At 33.0% G+C, this 9,123-nt stretch overlaps 1 long non-coding RNA gene across 1 annotated transcript; it reads right to left on the bottom strand.

The window, feature by feature from the left end:
• Positions 1-582: 582 nt before the first annotated feature.
• Positions 583-2,256, bottom strand: LOC122196715 (uncharacterized). Its single transcript, XR_006188746.2, has 3 exons — positions 2,183-2,256; positions 1,665-1,830; positions 583-822 (listed from the first exon to the last, which is right to left on the bottom strand). It is a non-coding gene; the product is annotated as an uncharacterized LOC122196715 (long non-coding RNA).
• Positions 2,257-9,123: the final 6,867 nt, after the last annotated feature.

Genomic DNA, 9,123 nt, shown 5'->3' with positions numbered 1-9,123 from the left:
CGGAATTAGGTAAGATAGTTAACTAAAAATAAACACCCCAACATTTCTATCAATTATTTATATTTGGACCAGGAAACTTCATTTAGAAAGTTTAGATAGTACTAGAGGATCAATGTGAGGGGGTGACTCAATCTCATCTCAACAGATGGTCTCACTGATAAGATACTTAGATAGAGTTTTACGCATATAATAACATGCTTCTAGGTTCACTATCTAGTCAAAAGTTACATACTTGGCTCAAGACTTGCTACCGTCAAATCATGAGAGGTACAATGATTTTTAGAATGGGTGACCATACCACATGAAGCATATGTTTAAGCTTCACAACTCATTACTACCTGCTTTTCAATTTTCAACTCAATTGCTGTGATCAAACTTGATTGATCCCCCTACACTTATGGTTCAATTCTTTCAACTGCTAGAGCCACTTGGTTAGCACAGTGTATGATCATAAAGCATAATATTTCGTGTTAATTTTCAAATCATGAACCAGATGTGTATTGACACATTATGCCGTCACCACGACCTACTTGAAACTCTCTAAAAATATCACATGTTCAAAAATTCCTGCTATCTCTCGTTGAACTTCAAATGAAACCAAAGAACTTTGAACACATAATAAATACATAACTGTTAGGAGCTTTAGGAGGTAAATAAGTTATAATGTTTATAGATAATTTGAACATCATACATAACGTTAAATTTGTCCCCCAGAGCTGCTGATTTGAATTTGAATCCACATCGTTCTTTCCTTCGTTGTTGCAAGCATTCTCCCCATACACTTCAAACACCTTGTTTGGAACACTTGCAAACACTTGTTTTCTGATTTGTTGATAAAGTATTACACAAGAGACGAAATAATTATAAACGATAAAATTTAAACAAACAAAAATGAAATAAATTTAACAACTATGAAATAAAATACACAAAGAAAAAATAATCTTAAAGAAGACTTAATTAAAACTATTAGAAAATGGAATAAAATAAACCTAAAAGACAAATTTTAAAGAAACTAATAAAATCAACTAGAAAGAGTTTAAACAACACAAAAATGATTAAAACTTTGAAAAACCTATTGTTTTATTATTATTTAAATTAAAAAGTTAATTATGCGAGATAAAAATAAAACAAATGAAATAAATTTAAGAACTAAAAACAAAACTATACAAAAGGAAATTTTAACTCAAAGGAAATTTAATTATAAACTTTGGAAAATTGAAGTTAAAATTTAAAAGGAAACAAAATAAATAAGTTTAACAACTGACTAATTTTAATTAAAAAGCTAGTTAATTTATTTTTTTAATAATTAAAAGAATGACATAAAGATAAAGGATAAAAATAACACAAAACTACTATAAACCAAAATAAACAATTAATCCAAAGAGAAAAACTAATAAAGAAAATAAATAAATTTAACAAATAAAAGTTTAACTAAAAAAACTAATTAAAAATTTCAAAAATCAAATATCTAATTCATCAATTAACTAAAACTAATTTAAATAGTTGAAAAATGTTTTTTTTATTTAATTGATTAAAAAGACATAAATCTAATAATTAGAAATACAAAAAAAAAATTAACTCAAAACAAAATTTAGTTATAACTTTGAAAATTGAATTTATTTATTTATTACTAATTTATGTATTTATGACTAAAGAAAATTAACCATTTAAGTTAGAGATTAGAGGCCCAAATCAAAAGAGCATTGAATCCCTCTCGCACAACGTCGCCTGCAATCTAACTGTACTAAACATGGTTCTTCGATTCAGCAACAGTCGAAGTCTGCGAGACCACCTCAGAGGTTGTCTTCTTCAATTTTTCAGCAACAAAACCTATATGCACAGTTGCTTTAGTAGTAGACCAAAATACCCTTGTTGATGTTCTCTATAACTCAAAAGGCTGCAATAAGGATACACTTGCAGCTTTAAAGGGAAACACTATCTAATCATGTAGCATCTCTTTCCCTCATCCATTGTGTGAATCCAAAGTCAACATAAGAATGTAAATCAGCGTGCGAGTGTAATGAATAAATGCAGTGACAGATTTATTGAAGCTGATGGGAATAGTTGTAGCTTAAACTAGAGTCAGCGAGAGTAATGTTAAAAGAAAATTCTTACTACCAAAATTTGTTTCTTGTTAAAGCAGCAATTGAAATGTCAACATCAAAAAATAGGTTAGACATACCTTGATGTCACTCCTTTAGTGGCTCTTTCTTCTGTGGGTCTCACTTGGATTTTTTTATTGAACTAAAACAAACTAATCAAAACAAAAAAAAAAAAAACGATTATTTATTTATTTATTATTTTCAAAAACCGAAGAAATGTAATTTAACATTAAGAAAAAATGTTTTTTTTTTTTTTTTTTAAATTTTTTATTATTTTAGATAAAGAGAGAAACTAAAAAGAATATAAACTTGACAATTTTAGAGTTTCTCTCATTTCACAAAACTTATTAGGAATTTTTAGGAACCAAAATAAATTTGGGTGATTGGACATACCTCACCTTATAATCAGCTAAAGAGATATTAGCTTTGAGATTTAGAACAATTACCTGGTCTTATTTCTAAATGGTAGAAGAACGAACACCATGCTCCAGTTTCTGAACAATTTTCTTCTTTTCTTTATGCATCTAGTTTGAGTACCCCTCTTTAGCTTCTTTGGTTGCCTTCACATCAGAGTGTATAGATGTGCCTTTGATAACCCATATTTGTTTTATTTTCTTAGGTTCTAAAGATGCTTTCTTTTCAATCCACATCTTCTTTGTTTTTATCCTTTTGTTTTTGGCCCTGTAAGAAGTATTATCAAACCAAGCACAAAAATTAGAAAACTTACCAATTTGAGATCTTCTGAAGTTCAGAGTTGAAGATGGAGCTTGAGTCGTCGTAGAAAAAGTTGAAGTCTTCACAACTTAATATGACTCGACAGTGCCAAAAGTCTTATAAGCTTGAATAGAATTTTCATTGTGAACTGATTTGTCAACATGTGAAGTCATGACAGTGCGAGACTTCTTGGCAGTACGAACAATCTCAGCTTGAAGCTTGTTAGCATGAGGCGTGTTGGTGCAAGAGCTATTGTGATGTTCATCAGTGTGGAAACTAGGGTTTCTTGATGATGAACATTCTTCAGTTATTACTTATGTTTGAAAAAATACAGATGAAGATCTTTTCTTCTTCACATCTTTTTCTTTAATCATCTTCTCTAGATTTGATATCTTCTTCTCCTTTTCAATCAGATCTTTCTTTAACACTTCAATATTTTCTTGTTTCTGATTGATGACTTTGTCTTTCAGATCTAGTTCAGCCATGAAGAAAACGGATAAAGGGGGCCTTTGGATCATACATCAGTTTAGGAAAGCATGATAAACGACATACAATGAATGCCTTTTTATTTTTGAACTTTCTTTGTATTCTTCTTCATCAAGAACATTTGTATCTTTGTTGATGCTTCCACTAACAAATTGTGCTCTCATCAGATAGACATTATAAGGACCAAACAAACCTGTTAAAGTTAGATAATACCAAAGATAAGGAAACATACCATACTCTTTCTTTTGAATGTATGAAATACTCTTCGTATCTGAATGATTGTAAAATATATCTTCTTCTTCTGATTTTTGAGTTTCTAAATAGTGAATGAACTTATGAATCTTCAACATATCCTAGAACGAATGTTCTAGCCTGATCTGATACCAATTGAAAGTCCCAAACCCTTTTTAGATTCATATATTGAATATAAACAAGAAAGAACAATCAAGAACAATGAAGAACACAAAAAGTAAAGTACACAAGAGATTCTCAAAATTGTTCTTTCGCCAGGAAAGAGTTTGTTTTCACCAAGAAAACAGGTTGTCACAAAGTCGGTCACAACACCAAGCCGTTCTACAAGATGCTCAACATTAGTGTTTAACCCTAATGTTGTCTTTATACTAATCTACTCTAGTGGATCCCTTCAATCAGGGGATTATATCTAATTAAATATAATTACAACATATAAATAAGGAATGGATTAGATCAGTTCTTCTCCATATTAAGATATTAACACCAACACTTCAGAAGCTAATTAGAGCATCAACATCAGTGTCTTAAGATCGTCCACTTCAATCATCAGCGTCAGGGTCAAGCTGTTCAGCTTCAGCTTCAGCAAATAGAGAAAGACCATCAACTTTAGGACACACTGATTAGTCTTCAGTAGATGATGTCTTCATGCTTTTGGCGCTGATAATGTATTCAGGGTCTTCCAGTCATCAGTAGATGTTTTTTTTCAGTCTTCAACATATTAACTTCCATCAACATATCATTAGATTAATTAACGAAACTAGTTCTGACAGATCAGCTTGTCTAATTTAAACTATTTACACATACTTAGACAAGAATGACTGCCTACAATGAGCGTATAAACTACAACTATGAAGTATATATTTTGCACCATCAAATGTACACAAATGAGTGACACAACAGTTGTTGAACATAAAAAAATAATATAAGGGTTTTTTTTGCATATATATATATATATATATATATATATATATATATATATATATATATATATATATATATATAATTAAATGTGATTTTCTACATATATCCCTAAAAGTAATTTAATAATAATTAAATATGTAAAAAATAAAAATAAAACTTATTTTAAAATGTTACTTTACGGTAAAGAAAAAGATATTTTATTATATTCATAGACTACACTTCAACCCACCATAAATTAAACTAAAAGAAACAAAAATGGTTATGATTAGTCACCATGATTTTGTCATAACTAGCCTTTACGGCTAGGAAATTTTGTCCCCAAGTAAGCAAGGATTATTGTGAGACTTGTGCTAACACATCTAAATGTACAATATGAGTTCCTAATGAGTCATGTAGTGTTAGAATGCAAATCTCTCCCAAATCTCTCCAAGTATGTGAAATCTCTCCAAGTATATCGAATCCCTATTAAATCTCCCCAAGTATGTGAAATCTCTCCCAAATCTCTCCATGTATGGGAAATCTCTCCAAGTGTATCGAATTCATCCTAAATCTCTCCAATTATGTGAAATCTCTCCCAAATCTCTCCAGGTATGTGAAATCTCTCCAAGTATGTGAAATCTCTCCAAGTATATCGAATCTCTCCTAAATCTCTCCAAGTATGTGAAATCTCTCCAAGTATATCGGATCCCTCCTAAATTTCTCCAAGTATGTGAAATGTCTCCCAAATCTCTCCAAGTATGTGAAATCTCACCCAAATCTCTTCAAGTATGTGAAATCTCTCCAAGTATATCGAATCTCTCCCAAATCTCTCCAAGTATGAGAAATCTCTCCCAAATCTCTCAAGTTATGCAAAATCTCTCTTAAATCTCTCCACGTATCATAAATCTCTCTCAAATTTCTCTAGTTACCTTCCTCAGTCGAAGTCGAAAACAACTCAAAACCAAAAGAGAAAACCTAATAGGACCCTCTTGGTCCGGACTCCTCTTGGTCCGGAACCCTCTTGGTCCTGAACCTATGGCCGGAACCCTCTTTGTCCAGAATGCCTTATGAGGAACCAAAAGGAATCACAGCTTCGGAATAAGCCTCTCATCCGGACCATTAGTTTGCTCCGGAACCACATTGTTCGGACCCTCCGGTTCTGCTTCGGAAGATGTGGGGCGGTTCGAACCTCTAGGCCGAACCGGATGAGTGTTGGAATAATAGTGTTGCACAAAACCCTAGTGCACCCACTCTCCTGATATTTCCTGAAGTGTAAACCCTGAATTACTCAAACTTACGCGAAAAGTCTGAAAATTAACTGTGACTACTATAACTTCTATTGAAGTGATATAGTTTGTACAGGATGGAAATTTCGGGTTGTCACACTATCCGAGCGTCGTATTGTCAGGCTGAATGGATCTAATTAGGTCAAAATTTGTCAAGTCCTTAAATTCATTAGGTTCAACTCTCCCTAGTCAAGTCCACTTAAAATCTTTTGTGCCTACCAGCGCATCGAGCACAGATCGTAGACGATTCAACTTAGGTACGTTACGCCGATTCAGATTGCCCGTTATCACTTGCTAATTTCATTTCCCAAAACATCTCCCTCAAGCACATTTCATAGCCAACATATTTTTATTTTCTGATTTTCTAATGTTTTCTTTTTTATTTTTTAAAAATTATCTAATTTTTGTTTTGTTTTTATTTCTCCTCCTAAATTTGTGCATAGGAGAGAAATGAAAGTAAATGCGCAAATTTAAACTATCCTAAAACAAAAATTAGTCTTTAAAGCAAATCAGCTTAAGAAAAACTCAGGAGTATAGAGACTAAAACTCAAACTGTAAGTCACCGATTGAATTTGCATCCAGAAGGTCTGAGAACAGCACGCGTAATCTCAGAACAGATCCGAAAATTCTTCATGTCACTAAGCACTAACCCCATGTGATCCCTTCTTTTCTTCCCTTCCCGCAAAGGACACATACTCTCAAATAATGTTCTGAGTGTTGTATAGTTGAGAGATGTCCCCAATAATATGTCAGGAGCAGCCACTACCAACAAACCGAAGTCTAATGATATGCCTCCATAGCTGCTCCAGCACAGAGCGGGATTAGTTGGTCTTTGGAACCCAGTCCATTTTGAAACTGGGTCGACCTTTGTCATCAACACACAATAATTTCTCCCATTACATATCCTGCTTATCACAAACAGAAGACAACGAAATATTAGAGTCATTAGAAGATTTGGGAGTTTTCACCTTTGGTACCCATCTATATTCGGGTTTAACCCATTTCTTGTTCGATTCGATGGGTGCCTCGGCACTTGCTTTGGAACTTGAAGCCGATCTTCTAGATGACTTGACCTGACTTGTCTTGGCTTCACAGGAGCACCTCTTGAGCTAGACTTATGGGCCAACATTCCCTTCTTGCCCTTGGGATTTTGATTCTTGTCCTTTAAGGTTTGATTCTTAGCCTTGGGAGTTGAATTCTTGGTCTTCATGGCATTCCAGTCGGCATTGTCTGAACGTGAACTTGAGGGGATTCTTTTGAAGTGTCTCCTTCTTGGTGCGTTCTGCTAGCCTTCTGCATAGTAAGGAACGTATGTGCGATTTGCACAATTTCGGGCAATGTGACTTAGTGTTCCACAGTGAAAACAAGTCTATTTGTTCACTAGGAAATTGTTTCTTCCTACCCCTAGTGCCGTATCCTTGCCTTGTCTCTTGTTGTTCCCATATGCACACTTTCCACAAGAACTCTGTTGCGTTGGAATTGGTGGCTTGTATTTCTCAATGGCAGGTTAATTAGAAGCACTTGAGTTCGAAGCAACAGATTTAGAGTTCAAGGAGATGTTGGTTTGCTCAATGGTTTTCTCCTTTTTCTCATCTTCTGCTACTTTTCCTGCACATGAAGTAGAAACATTAGTATTTTCAATATTAATAACTCCTCCTGACACAAATCCAGCTCGTTTGCCATATCGAAGATGTGGCTCCCTGTCAGTTTCGTCCTGTGTCATAGGGATGGATGTGTAGTTATGATTATAAGGAGGAGGTACACTATCATACCTTAGACCCTTGTTTTGATTTTCTTTGAATTTTAATTGGGTTTCATATAAGGACTCGACTGTCTAACTTGACGCTATATAATTTTTGAAACTGACATCAGTTTTTCCACACTTAACATAATCATAATTTTCACACTTGTTGCTATACTTTTCCTGAAGTTTCCTAAAGTCCTTGGTTTTTGCTTCTAATTCAGCCTTCAGGGGTTTCTGTCCTTTCCTGAGTTGATATCCTTCATATCTCAGGTCCTCAACTTCTCTTTTAAATAAATCAATTTGTTCTCGAAGAAATTTAATCGTGGCTTCACAAGCTGGAGTACATGTAACTTCAGTGACCGGAATGTTTTCAGAACTCATTGTTTCTCTACACTTCAAAATATCAAGTTCTTGAATTACATCAGCAAGACTAAGATGATTAAGATCTTTTGTCTTCTTGATGATAGCCATGTTAATATCCCACGATTTCGGAAGTGAATTCAATATCTTTTTGTTTATCTCAGATTTGGTCAAAAAGATCCCAGCAATATTCATCTCAGTAGTGAGTGTGGTAAATAGCTGCAACTGAGCTTCCAAGGTTTCTCCTGGGATATAATCGAACATGTTGAAATTTTGTCTTAAGATATCCTGACGACTCTCTTTCATGTTTTCACCTCCCTCGTAGACCTTAAAATCAATTAAAAAGCACAACTAGAAGCTAAGAAAAAAATTAAACATCAAATTTAAAATGCCCTTTTTTTTCAAAAGTCAACCTTAAAAGTCAAATTTAAAAAATTAAACTCAAAAGTCAAACTTAAAAGTCAAACCGAAAAGTTAAATTTGAAATTTTAAAAGTTAAACGGAAAAGTCAAAGTTTAAAATGAAAGGTCAAACCAGAAAGTCAAAATCAAAATATTAAATCAAAAAATCAAAAATAAAAGTTAAAAATATATATTTTTTTATATTTTAATTTATTTTATTTTTTATTTTTTTATTTCGTTTTATTTTATTTTATTTCATTTTTTTTCTAGCAATTTAATTTTGTTTTGTTAGTTTTATTCTTTATTTTATTTTTATTTTCGAAATTGTTTTAAAAATTAATCCTCAAAGTTTTTTTTTTTTTTAAAATAGTTGGAAGTTGAAAATACTGGGTAGTTATCAGGTAAGAGGGTAAGTGAAAGTGAAAAAGGGTAAAAAGGAGTTCACTGCCGGAATCTCCTCATTCACGAGATTCCGACCGCAAACACTTATTAAACCCTCTCAAAAAGCTAAAAAAAAAAAATTGATTTTCAGAAAACCGTTTACACCAGCACAAAGGTAATCACTTCTAGATCACGAATATGTGTTTTGTTTCAATTTTCACCGACGCATTTTGTCGGAAATCGCGAAAAAGGGTTCGACGGAGCTTACGGTCGTAAGCTCCGGCCATAAACTCCTTTCGTATGTTGTTTGGATTTGTTTTGAATTTATTTTGATGCTATTAATCCTTACATTTGCATATATCTATGTCTTATACATCAATTCATCGTTTAGATATGTTTTTCGTAGGTTTTTCGATTAAGTGTTCATCGGCCGTAAACTCGGTGTTTACGGCCCAAGAGCCTTTTTACAAGCTTATCATATCGAAATACCCTAATTA

Source organism: Lactuca sativa, chromosome 2 (genome assembly GCF_002870075.4).
Source record: "Lactuca sativa cultivar Salinas chromosome 2, Lsat_Salinas_v11, whole genome shotgun sequence".
In the NCBI taxonomy this organism is placed as follows: Eukaryota; Viridiplantae; Streptophyta; class Magnoliopsida; order Asterales; family Asteraceae; genus Lactuca; species Lactuca sativa.
The sequence above is the reverse complement of the archived record's forward strand: the minus strand, read 5'-3'. Positions and strand labels throughout refer to the sequence as shown.